The following is a 14,164-nucleotide window of genomic DNA, read 5'->3' as shown; positions in this document are numbered from 1 at the left end:
CTCAGTTCAGTGTTCCATGAACTGTTTCTATGGTAACAGGCAGAAGGTAGATTGGGGGTAGGGTTCAAATGTATGTCATTTGGAAAGGGTTGAATTGTTTAACCAATAGAAATGTGTGTTAGCTTTTGAATTAATGTGGGAAGGAATGTGATTTGATGTTTACATGTATATGTGTGCAAAATGAGAGGGAAACTTTGCCATTCTTTGGTTTTGCTGACAGGTGCACAGTACAGAGATTCTGTATAAGAAAATCTGGTGTGTGACTGACATACTTCTTAATCTACAAAACAACTTGAAAGTTGAGTTATTTAATTGTGAGGGGATGTATGTGGTCTATTTTGATTTTAATCAGACTAATGTATTTCTCCTGCTAAAGTGCATGGAGTACTTTTTTTGTCTACAACTTATTGTCAGTGTGTGTGCATGTAGAAACCATTCTGTGATAAGCATTTGTGTTTTTCATGTGTTTGCATACAGATAACTGTGCTGTTTTTATGTTTTGGTAGAATTAGAAACCAGTCATTGTTTATGTATTTGCAAAATGAGTCACGTTTCTACACTAAAATGTAGTACTCCTTCTAGATTGAGAAATGTGTTTTGGTACAGTGCAAGGGATAGTGTTCGTCTAGAATCAAACAGTGAGTCTGTGTGAATGAATGAATGAATGAATGAATGAATGAATGAATGAATGAATGAATGAAAAAAGTATTTAATAAAGCGCACTGTGGCCACGCGGCTTCCTGGCGCTGAGAACTCCGGCCAGCAATCACAGAAATAACCCAGAGAGATTAACAGGAGTAAGCCTGAGAAAACAAGAGGGTTTTCAGAGCTTTGCGGAAATGAGAGTAGATAGGGATAGCACGCAAAGACATAGGAAGACTGTTCCAAAAGCGGGGGGCCAGAACAGAGAAACGGGTGCCTCCCGTTCTGGACTTGCGAAACCGGGGAACATTGAGGAGGGCCAAGGAGGAAGAACGAAGAGGGCGGGCAGGACTATAAGAAGAAATGAGAGAGCAGATAAAGACCGGAGCGGAACGAGCAAGAGCCAGGAAAACCAAGCAACCCAGCTTAAAAAGGAATCGCTGATGAACAGGGAGCCAGTGGAGGGACTTAAGTACAGGGGAAATGTGATGAGTGCGAGGAAAATGAAGAATAAGACGGGCAGCCTGATTCTGAATTGCTTGTAGGCGACGTGTTTCATAGGCTGGTATGCCCACATACAGGCTGTTCCCGTAATCAAGACGGGAGGTAATCAGAGCAGAGATAATGATTTTAAGAGCTTCAAAAGAAAAAAAACGAGAAAATAAGCCGAAGAGAAAGAAAACAGGAAGCAACAACAGAACTAACTTGGGCGTGCGTTGAAAGATCCTGACTAACCTTAATGCCTGAGGTCCTAACAGAAGAAACTGGTGTGGGAGAGGGACCTAAGGCAGGGGGCCAAAAAGCAGAGGACCACGGACTGGATGAGCCATCCGTCAAGACCAACTCGGTCTTATCCGGGTTTAGCTTAAGATGATTTACGCTCATCCACTCAGAAATGAAAACCAAAGTAGAACGGAACTTAGAAAAAGGCATAGAAGAGGAGGAAAGATCAAAAACGAGCTGGAGGTCATCTGCGTAGTTATACACTGAGACCCCCAGATCGAGAAGAGAAGTAATAAGGGGTTAGATGTAAAGATTAAAAAGAAGAGGAGAAAGAGAGGAGCCTTGGGGAACTCCACAGGAAACTGGACGAGCGGGAGTAGAGAATCCGGAGAGATGAACCGCTTGGGAGCGACCCGAGAGAAAGGACGCAAGCCAGGAGAATGCGGATCCTCGAATGCCCGCTGCACTGACACGGTCGAGAAGAATGGAATGGTCAACCGTGTCAAACGCAGCGGACAAATTGAGGAGGACCAGAGCTTGAGGGAGAGAGGAGTCGGCTTTCGATTTCAACTCGTCAAGGACTGCGAGGACCACCGACTCCATAGAGTGGCCCGAGCGAAAGCCTGCTTGATGGGAAGCCAAAAGATGGTTCTCCTCGATGTAAGAGGAGAGGCAAGAAGTGACGTGGCTTTCCAGGATCTTGCCCAGAAAGGGAAGAAGAGAGATAGGCCTAAAGTTGGAGGGAAGAGAAGAATCTAAGCCAGATTTTTTAAGAATAGGCAGCACGATAGCAGATTTGAAAGATAAAGGGACTATGCCCTGGGAGAGAGAAGCATTAAGAAAAGAGAGAGGGGGGACAGGACAGTTAGAAAATAGAGCTCTCAAGATACGTGCCGGGGCGCAGTCGGCCGGAGAGCCAGACTTGATTTTTGTGAGCAGAGTAAGAAAAGAGTCGAGGGAAATAGAGGAAAAAGAGTCAAGAAAAGAGCGGGGTGCAGGAAGAGGAGAAGAGGAAAAGGAAGAAGAAACAGAAGGGATGTTGGATTTAATCTTAACGATCTTCTCGATGAAAAAGTCATTTAGTGAAGAACAGAGAGCCTGGGAAGGAATGAGATTGGGATTGGCGCGATCAGAAATCGCCAAGTTGTTAACCAGAGAGAAAATCTCTTTGGATTTGTTGGCGGAGAGGGCAACTTGCTCAGAGAAATACTTGGTTTTGGCCGCAAGAACAGCTCTCTTATATTCATTGAGGAGAAGTTTGTATTTGGCCTGGAGAACCGGGCAGTAGTTATGTCTCCAATGGCGCTCAGAACGTCTAAGGTCCAATTTTAGAGCTTTAAGCTCTTTATTGAACCACTTGTGAGCATCATGAGGGCGAACGGCCTTGATTTTCCTGAGCAGAGCAACCCGATCGCAAGAAGAGGATAACCAGGTGTTGACTGCTTCGGCTTGAGAATCAAGGGAAAGTTCAGAAAGAACAAGAGTAGAAGAGGCAAGAGAAAGGGAATTGAGATCAACCCGGTTCCAGCTACGTGCAACCATGTTCTTAGGTAAGGAGGGTTTGTGAGGAACACCAAGGTTTACAGAGAAAGATATGAGGGAGTGATCAGACCAGATGCAGGGAAGAATGCTAGGAGAAAGAACCGTGCAGCAAGATGACCAAATTTGGTCTAATGTATGACCCAAGGCGTGGGTAGGGGCAGTGACATGGGACAAGAAATTGAGACACTGAAGGGTGGCCGAAAAATCTTTGGAGGACGTATCCTCCTTAGGATCGCCCCGCCAGAAATTAAAATCTCCCAATAGGAGAACCGAGGAATTATTAACCACGAGTGTGGCAAGGAGTTCCTGCAGGGTGGCTACAAACAAGGGCATGTTCTGAGGAGGACGATACATGAGGACAACTGTGAGGGAAGCTGACAGATTGAGAGAGCGGGCCACCAAAAAATCCACACTAGGTATAGGGGAGTGGGAAAGAAGCTGAAACTGCAAGTTAGAACGAACGATCATGGCCACCCCCCCGCCTGCTTTGCCATTAGGGCGATCCGCCCGGAGTGCGTACTAGGTGTCGGGAGAATGGCCAGGACGTCGGGAAGAGAATCAGAGGAATGCATTTAGGAATCATTTTGAGAGAAACATTTTGGTACTAATGTGTAGTAGATGATTTTCTGAAATGTGTGCAGTCACCTTACATCTTGTAGACTAGTAAATGTATTTTGTACAAGGGATAGTTGGCTGTCTACAATCACACTGTGAGTCTGTGTGCATTTGGGCAATTATTGTGAGAAAAGCATTTGGTAACATCATGTATTTGCTGGCAGATTACTGCTTTAAAACCTGTTTTGTTGTCAAGTTTGAGTAGCATTAGAGGCTAGTCATTGCTTATGCAATTGAAAAATGAGTCAGGCTTTGACACTAAAGTGCAGTACTGAAATATGTAGATTGTGTGCAGTCCCCTTACCCCTTCCAGAGTAGTGAATGACTTTTGGTTAACTCCTAGGGATAGTGTTGCTTGTCTAGAATCACACTGTGAGTCTGTGTGCATTTGGGTAACCATTGTGAGAGAAGCATTTGGTAACATTGTGTATTTGCTGACAGATAACTGTTTTAAAACATATCATGTTGTCAAGTTTTAGTAGCATTAGAAGCCAGTCTTTGCTTATGCATTGATTAAATGAGTCAGGATTTGACACTAAAGTGCAGTACTGAAATAAGTAGATTGTGTGCAGTCCCCTTACCCCTTCCAGAGTAGTGAATGAGTTTTGATAAACTCCAAGGGATAGTGTTGCTTGTCTAGAATCACATTTAGCTAATATCCAAGTAGTAATGGAGTGAGGCAGGCTTTAGCACATGGATTGATTCAAATGCAAATCCACTATGCATGCAGTCCTCTAACCACCTACACATTTGTCTTTCACATTTTCAATACCCCAGACAGTATTCATACAGTTCCTACAAACACCCTGTCACTCCTCTTACACTCCTTTAGTGACTCATTCGGCATCATGTAGTAATCCATTTACTGTGCCAAAACCTAAACACTTATAATTTCACCCAGGAACTCTCCTTGCAGTACTGTATACATTCAGTTAATATCCAAGTAATAATGGAGTAATGAAGGCTTTAGCACATGGATTGATTCAAATGCGTATCCACTATGCATGGAGGCCTCTAACCACCTACACAATTGTCTTTCAGACCTTCAATTTCCCAGTCATTATCTATAAACTCCAGTAAACACTCTTTCAGTCCACTTGCACACCTCTAGTGACTCATCTGGCACTATGTACTAATCTATTCACTGCGCCAAAACACAAAAACTTAAAAAAGATTAACCCAGGCACTCTCCTTGCAGTACTGTAATGATTCAGTCAGTACCCAGGTAATCATGCAGTGACCGAGGCCTTAGCTCATGGACTGTTTAAACATCTATCCACTATGCATGCAGGCCTCTAGTCACCTACATACTTGTCTTTCACACTTTCAATACCCCAGACAGTTTCATATAGTTCTTGCAAACACCCTGTCACTCCCTTTCCACTTTTCCAGTGATTTATTCAGTTCCATGAAGTAATCCATTAACTGTGCCAAAAAAGAAACACTTATAAATTCATGCAGGCACTCTCCTTGCAATACTCTAAACATTCAGTCAGTACCCAAGTACTAATGGAGTGAGGCAGGTCTTAGCACATGCACTGATTCAAACGCCTATCCACTATGCATGCAGGCCTCTAACCACCTACACACTTGTCTTTCACTTCTTCAATTAACTAGTCAGTATCTATATACTTCAATAAACACCCTGTCACTCATCTTGCACACCTCCAGTGACTCATCCAGTACCATGTACTAATCTATTCACTGTGCCAAAACCGAAAACGTAAAAGTTTCACCCAGGCACTCTCCTAGCAGTAGTCTAATGATTCAGTCAGTAGCCAGGTACTCATGCAGTGAACCATGCATTACCACATGGACTGCTTCAAATGTCTATCCAGTATGCATGCAGGCTTCTAACCTACTATACACTTGTCTTTAACAGCTTGAATTCCCCAGTCAGTATCCATGTACTTCCAGCAAACACCCTGTCACTCCCCTTGCACTCTTCCAGTGACTTATTCAGCACCATGTGGTAATGCATTCACTGCGCCAAAACCCAAACACTTATAAATTCACCCTTGCACTCTCCTTGCAATACTGTAAACATTCAGTTAATATCCAAGTAGTAATGGAGTGAGGCAGGCCTTAGCACATGGATTGATTCAAACGCCTATCTACTATGCATGGATGTAACGCCCTGAACGTCTCAGGATCGTTTAACAGACACGACAATGAGGACGCAACCACTAGTGAAGGGTTAGTTGTTTTAATGAAGGCAAATATAATACAAAGAATAAACAAGTTATAGTCACTGGAATCCTCCAGGCTAAGTACGTTACCAGCCCACAGCACGGATGGTCCTAACCGTCCTCTGCATATACGCCGGTCCCGGCGTATGCCAACAGAGGGCAGAAATGAAATGGCCGACAATGCCAATCGGTAGGCTGTGAGGGGCACGAAGAGTGTTGGGGAGAATCGAGGAGTCAGGGAAACACCCAGCCGGGGTCTCTACCTGAAGGGAGCAGCCGCTCAACCTCTTCCTCAGACTGCACCGGGACGCGGAGTCACCTCCTGGTGATGCGTCACCGATACCCCAATCACAAGCAAGAAGACTGAACCGAGAGCAGCCGCTCGATCGATCCTGTGGACTTCCGAGTCTGTAACGCGGCAAACACCTCCTGGTGTGCGTTACAGCTGGCAGTCCCTGTGTCTCTGGTCGGGCTGGGAGTTACGACTCCAACCAGCAAAAGCGCCACTGCGCTTGGACTCAGCCGAGTCAAAAAGCGAAGCTCAATGGTTGACCGGTAGAGCTTCCGGGTCCTTCACAGGTGACGATGGGGCAAGACACGGCCCAGGGAGTAACGACTCGACCTACCTCCGTTCTTGCCTTACTGGAGCACCACTCCGGAACACTGCTCTTCACGAAGCAGGTACGTCGGTGTGAACACAATATCCGACAGCGTTGTACCTCCCGGTTCCTCCCTTTATAGGGCGTGTTTTCCTTGAGTTATGTAACAGCTCTCCTGTTTACATAAGGGCGTGTTTCCTTGAGTTATGTAACAGCTCTCCTGTTTACATAAGGGCGTGTTTCCCTTGAGTTATGTAACAGCTCTCCTGTTTACATAAGGGCGTGTTTCCCTTGTATGACAGGAATTCTTGACAATGGAGGCCTCTAACCATCTACACACTTGTCTTTCACACCTTCAATACCCCAGACAGTATTCATATACAGTTCCCGCAAACACCTTGTCACTCCTCTTACACTTCTGCAGTGACCCATTCAGCAGTAGGTACTAATGCATCCACTGTGCCAAAACCCAACCAGTAATAAATTTACCCAGGTACTCTCGTTGAAGTACTCTAATGATTGAGTCGGTATTGAGGTACACATGTACTGAACCCAGGTTTAGTAAATGCACTGCATCAAACATCTACACACTATGTATGCAGGCCTCTAATCACCTACACACTTGTCTTTCACACCTTCAATACCCCAGACAGTATTCATAGAGTTCCTGCAAACACCCTGTCACTCCCCATACACTCTTTCAGTGACTCATTCAGCACCATGTAGTAATCCATTTACTGCGCCAAAAACCAAACACTTGTAAATTCACCCAGGCACTCTTCTTGCAATACTGTGAACATTCAGTTAGTATCCATGTACTAATGGACTGAGGCAGGCCTTAGCACATGGATTGATTCAAATACGTATCTACTATGCATGGAGGTCTCTAACCACCTACACAACTGTCTTTCAGACCTTCAATTTCCCAGTCAATATCTATAAACCCCAATAAAAACCCTGTCACTCCAATTGCACACCTCCACTGACTCATTTGGCAGAATGTACTAATCTATTCACTGTGCCAAAACCCAAAAACCTAAAAAGATTCACCCAGGCACTTTCCTTGCAGTACTTTAATGATTCAGTCAGTACCCAGGTAGTTATGCAGTGACACAGGTGTTACTCCATGGACTGTTTCAAACGTCTATCCACTATGCATGCAGGTCTCTAGCCACCTACACACTTGTCTTTCACACCATCAATATCCCAGTCAGTATCCATAAAGTTCTTGCAAACACCCTGTCACTCCCTTTGCACTTCTCCAGTGATTTATTCAGTAACATGAAACAATCCATTAACTGTGCCAAAAAACAAACACTTATAAATTCATGAAGGCACTCTCCTCGCAATACTCTAAACATTCAGTCAGTACCCAAGTACTAATGGAGTGAGGCAGGCCTTAGCACATGGATTGATTCAAACACCTATCCACTATGCATGTAGGCCTCTAACCACGTACACAATTGTCTTTCACACCTTCAATTCACCAGTCAGTATCCATACACTTCCAGGAGACACCCTGTCAATCCCCTTGCTCTCCTCTAGTGACTCATCCGGCACCATGTAGTAATCTTTACTGCACAAAAACCCAAACCCTTAAAAGATTCATTCAGGTACTATCCTTGCATTACTCTAATGTTTCAGTCAGTATTCAGGTACTCATGCAGTGAAGCATGCCTTTTGACAAGGACTGTTTGAAGTAACTATCCACTATGTATGTAGTGGTCTAACCAGTTTTACACTTGTGCATCAGGCCTACTTTTCCACAGTTACTATGCATACACTCCAGCAAACACACTGTGACTGCTGTTGCAAACCCATAGTGCGGCTTTTAATAGCATGTAGTGATCTTTTCAATGAAGTAAAATTCAAACAACTGTGAATTCACCCAGTGTCTCTCCCTATAGTACTGTAATCATTCAGTCAGTTAGCATGTAGTCTTTCAGTGAGGCAGGCTTTAGGGCATGAACTGCTTCAAAGTAGTATGCACTATGCATGTAGTGTTTTAACCATCATCACACTTGTGCTTCAGGGCTATAATTTCTTAGTCAGTATTTATATAAAATGTGTTTGTATAGTAATAAAAAAGTATACATTTTAAAGTTATTAACATACATTTATTTGTGATTATTTTTTACAGATACTGTTTTTCACCATTAAAATAGAGAAATCATGCCGGAAAAAGTAATACAAAGAAAAGAACAGAAAAAGGACAGTTACTTGAAGAAAAATCAACCACAAGTATTGAATGAACAACATAATGTGGCTAAAAAGAAAAAATCTTCTGGTAAGATCACAAAGCAATTTATTAAAAATGTTTGTAGGACCAGACAGAATGTACAGAATGCTGAAACCTCTGAGAATTCTTCAACTAGAAAAAATATTCAAAATATTAGGAAAAGCAAAAAAGCAAATGGATAGTCAAAGGATGCGAAGTATGGTAAAAGAAGGCAAAATCAGTATAAGGAAATACGCAAAAAAATATTTTACAAGAGAGTAGTACATAATTTGCTGAAAGATGTGAAGAAATATAAAAAGAGAGCTCTATTTTATAAAAAGAAGAAGCATATTGAACCCATTGTTGAAAAGGCTTTTGAAGTAAAAAGGAAACTATTCATTTTAGTATTAAACAGAATTCGATCACTAGATACACCAATCCATTTAATGAAGGCCAAAAGTAGGATGAAAAGAGTAATTAACAGAACACATTTTTGTGATTTTTTTTGGGAGAATGGAAACACAGTTCAAGCCTTTCTTTAATGAAGAGAGTTATTTACAGAGCAATAATTCATGGCATGCAGTTGACACCAGTGGTCGAGGTTATGAGGTTAGAAATGGCAGAGAGAAAATGGTTGAAAGAAATGCAGAAGAAGTGATAGCTGATGAAGTTCTAGGGAGACGTCCTAAACACCCTGTGCACACTTTGGATTGCAGTAGTATTTGTAGTGTACGACAAGAATCTATTGATAAATTATGTAGTTTCTTATGAGCATATAGTAAAAAATGTGTTAAACAAAAGATTAAGGTGTTGCAAGGACTAGACCCTTGCAGAGTGAGACAAAATACTGGTTTGCAAGGTTATTCTCTGGCTAGTCTTTCTAGGAAAGTTTGTCAAAGTGTTTTTCACCATTTCAGGATGTTGGCAGTACATCATACTCAAATGCGGAAGTTAGTGAGAAGATTGTATTATGCAAAACGTCCAGCACTAAAGGTAAATGAGTTGAACAGTGCTCTTTTGCGTGGGTGAGTATCCCGATGTGAAAAAGGTTTGTGATGAAATTGAGTTTTGTTACTTTGGTCCTCAGCAAGAGAGTGCAGAAACTGACACATTAGTAGAACAAAATGTTGAAGACAATGTAGAACCCATGATTACAAACAATTTTGAAGATCAAATCACAAAGTTTAAGGTAATTTCAGGTGAAAGACCAAATGTTTCTTGTATTTGTTGTCGGCGAACTCACTATAAAAATCAGACTAGGAGTGTCAATCTGTATTTAAAAAGTGAAACAGAAAATAATGATAAGTGGAAGGAATTTGCAACGTATTTGTTGGTAGAGGATTGTTTTGATTTGGGATCTGAGCAGCGTATTTGCAAATATTGTTATAACAAATTAGATGAGAATAAAATGCCTGCTAGAGCTGTTCATAATAATCTAGAGTTAGTTGCTATTCCTCCAGAGCTGATAGATTTAAATACCTATGAGTCTATTCTCATTCAATGTGTGCACCCGTTTCAGGCTATTGTTCGTATGGAGCCTAAAACAGGTTACAGAGTTACAAGGAGGATTGAAAGGAAGAGTTGTGTATTTGCCGTTAGATTTAAAGAAAAACATTGAAACTATTGGTGTAGACCATGCAGAAAATTAACCACTAGTCATTCTAGTTAATGGTGTTCCTACTAAGAATAAGAAAATCTGGCAAGAGTTAGTGGATGTTAGAAAAGTGCAAAAGGCATCATTGTATCTGATTAAACATAATGAGTACTTTAAAAATGTATTTGTAGGAGAAAAATAAATAGATTTAGCCGAAGATAATGAAACATTAAGTGGACAAATTGAAAAAGTGGACATGTCCAGATGTGAAGAAATCTATGAACATCACAGTGTACATCCACTTCATTCCAAAGAGGTGATGGGGAATATGATTGAGTTGTTCCAAATGAAAAAAGCAAGAGGAAGTCCCATGAGTGTATGGGAAGAGAGCTTGGAAGCTCGTTGTTTCCCGCAGTTGTTTCCAACAGGAAAAGGTGGACGATATGATGAAAGTCCTGTGCATATTCCTGCATCTGAATATCGGACAACAAGATTATATGCAGAAGATCCAAGATGTCGACAATGTATCCCTTATATGTTTCATCTTCTGTTTGAAAGTGACTTGTCTGGACTTTCATATGCAGTAAATCACATTTTAAAAATTGGAATGCATCAACAAAATGTAACTGCAAAGGATTTTATGGATAAAGTGCATCAGAGAGATGATCATTTAGAATCTCAGTTGATTAATCTAATGGCATGTCAACGTGGGACTAATGAATATTGGTACCGTCGCCATGGAGAACTGAAATGTATGCTACGGAACTTAGGAACTCCTACATGGTTCGTTACACTAAGCTGTGCTGAGTATGCTTGGGATGATTTACTTGAATTTCTTCGAGAGGCAAATTCCAATATAAAAAATATTGAATACAAAACACCTGGAGAATTGTGCTCTTTGGATCCTGTTAATGTATGCAGATATTTCAATCATAGATTTGAAGCTATGATGTCTTTCATCTGCAATAACAAAAATCCTCCTCTCGGAGAAGTTGTGGATTTCATTTGGAGAAAGGAGTATCAAGCAAGAGGTGCACCTCATATACATATGTTGTTATGGATCAAGGACACCCCCAAATTTGGAACAGATTCAGATGATACTGTTTTGTCTTTCATTGAAGATTATGCCACATGTGCTGTACCCAATAGCAGAGAAGATAAAAACTTAAAACAACAAGTCTTATGATTCCAAAGCCATGGATGTGGAAAATACTGTCGACGAAAGTACAAGTCTAAGGATAAGTTCTATACCAAATGTCGTTTTGGATTTCCACGTCCTATATTATCCAAAGGAAGAGTGAACAGTTTTATGTCAGTTATGCGACATACCATCACAAGAAAGTCTCCGAAAAATACCTACAACTTAAGAAGAAGCGAAGAGTCAAATACATAAATGACTACAATCCAGTTATTTTATCCATGTGGAACGCTAACATGGATATTCAGCATGTTGCGGACAATTCCATTGCTGTTGCTCGATATGTAACGTCCTACATTACTAAATCAGAAAAGACGGAATTGAAAGAAATGTGGGAAGAGATTTCTCAAGAGAAGACTCTAAGTAAGAAATTATACAGTTTCAGTTTGAAGATGTTATTGCATTGTGAAATTGGAGCATACGAATGCTCAGATTGGTTATCATCCGCAAGTCTATACTCCAAAAGTAGAAGAATCATTTGGGTGAGTCTAGGTCTTGCAGCAATGCGAAATCGGGTACTGAAATCTGTTCAAGAAATTGAATATTTAGCAGAAAAAGAACCAGAAAGTACAGATATTTTGAAAACGAATATGTTGGACACATATTACCTAAACAGAAGTTATCATCTTGAGAACATGTGTCTCTATGAAGTGCTGCAAAACAACACTTTTAAACGGAATACTACAGAGAACATCAATTATGGAAAATATGCAGTGATTGGTTCCGAAGGATGTTTGGTGAAACAAAGGAAAGGAAATTTAATTAATCACAGGAAACTGAGTTGCGACACTGCTGATAAAAGGGAATTGTACTATTTAGCCCTTTTGCAAATGTTCAAACCATGGCGTTCAGAACTTGAATTACTTGGAGATTTTCAGAGCTATGAAGATTCATTTAATGCTTGTAAAGATAGCATACAATGCAGTGCTTTTGCAAATTATGTGAAAATGTTGAATGATGAAATTGATCAAGAAGCTACAATTGCAGCTGAGATTGCTAGAGACAGTTCTCAAGACAGTCAAAGTTCTGCTGCACTGAGTCAAGATCCACTAGGACAACCAATTGTTGAAAATGAAGCAGCAATTGCCATGAATGAGGTGGAAACAGCAATGCATCAAGCTCAAGAAGATGTAATGCAGTTAGGAAACTAAATGTTGAACAGAAACAAATATATCAACAAGTGAAAGAACAGATTGACCATGGATTACTTCATGAAAAGAGAGGGTGCTCCTATACATAATTTCAACCTATCCGAAGGTATGTGAGTGGTCAAGCTGGAAAAGGAAAAAGTTTCTTAATTAAAGTAATTACAAGTTATCTGCAGAAAACAATTGAGTCGCATTTGTCTTGTGTTGTCACTGCTCCAACTGGGTTGGCAGCACATAACATTAACCCCTTCGCTGCGGCGCGAATTCTGCCGCGGCGCTGGGGGGGGTGCGGGGTGAGTGCGGGGCCGGCGTGCTCGTGACAAAACCATGCCGTCATGAGTCACGGGCGAGCTGTGCCCATGACGGCGTGGTTCCGTCACGACTCCGCCCACTCTCTATTTCGCCCGCACAGGCGGGGAATCAGTGCCGCGTGGGAGGAGCGGCCGCAGCATGACGGAACCACGCCGTCATGAGCACACGCCGCCCGTGGCTCATGACAGCGTGGTTCTGTCATGCACATGCAAGGGGTTAAAGGAATTACTTTACATCGTTTACTAATGCTACAGTAGAGCATGAGAACAAATTGGAATACCACAAGCTATCTGGAGAAGCTTGTTGTGAAGTTTCAAGAGTCCTGAAGAAAATGAAACTTCTCATTATTGATGAGGTAAGCATGGTCTCAAACTTGATGCTTGCCTTTGTGCATTTAAGAATGCAGCAAATTCTTAAAACAGAGTATGACGTGTTATTTGGAGGTAAACATGTCATAGTTTTTGGAGATCTACTGCCAGTGACTCTGGTAAAAGGACAACCAGTATTTAAAACACTTGCACATGAAGATACCAGAAAGTCTCTCGGTAGTGTTGGAAACGTGAACATTTGGACATATTTTGAATACAAAGAACTGACAAAAAATATGCGACAGGCAAATGATGCTGAATATGGAAGTATTCTTCAAGATATAAGAATTGGACTTCTGACAGAACATGGCAAACAAGCTTTGCAGAGTTGATTACTTTCCAATTTGTTTCCAAATGAAAATGTAGTTCCTGAGAAAGTGTACATGAAAATTTCAAAAAATAAATCAGTGATCTGCTTAATGCCAACACTGAGCGAGTGTTCTATATTCAACGAAGAACTATTGAAACTGGAAAATGAAGAAAGTATAAAGATGGAAGCCATCAATAAAATAGAGCATGAAGGAATCACTATTATTTTGACGGGAATATTGAAAATAAAACTGGGTTCTTTAGAAAAAAAGATATCTAAAATGGCTGGTGTTGAAAAGACTCTATATGCATGTGTAAACTGTCGGGTAATTTTAAGGCGTAATTTGGATGTAGAAAAAGGTTTAGTTAATGCAGCAATGGGTAAAGTGGTGGATTTTGTTAATTATCAGAAAAAAGAAGGAATAGAAGTTTTAAAAATTACATTTGATCAGATTGAAGAAGTTAAAGAATTAGTCGTTGTTCAGTTCGTTTTTTGCTTGTTAAAGATTTATATGTCCGTAGGAAACAATTTCCATTTTCTCTGGCATACGCAGTGACTATTCATAAATCTCAAGGATTAAGTGTAGACAGTGCATTGGTGAACATTGGATCTACTGTGTTTAGAGAGGGTATGGCATATGTTGTTTTGTCGCGAGTCAGAACATTATCTGGTTTGTTTTTAATTGATTTTGATGACACAAAGGTTA

Source organism: Triturus cristatus, chromosome 2_2 (assembly GCF_964204655.1).
Source record: "Triturus cristatus chromosome 2_2, aTriCri1.1, whole genome shotgun sequence".
NCBI classification, from domain to species: Eukaryota; Metazoa; Chordata; class Amphibia; order Caudata; family Salamandridae; genus Triturus; species Triturus cristatus.
The sequence above is the reverse complement of the archived record's forward strand: the minus strand, read 5'-3'. Positions refer to the sequence as shown.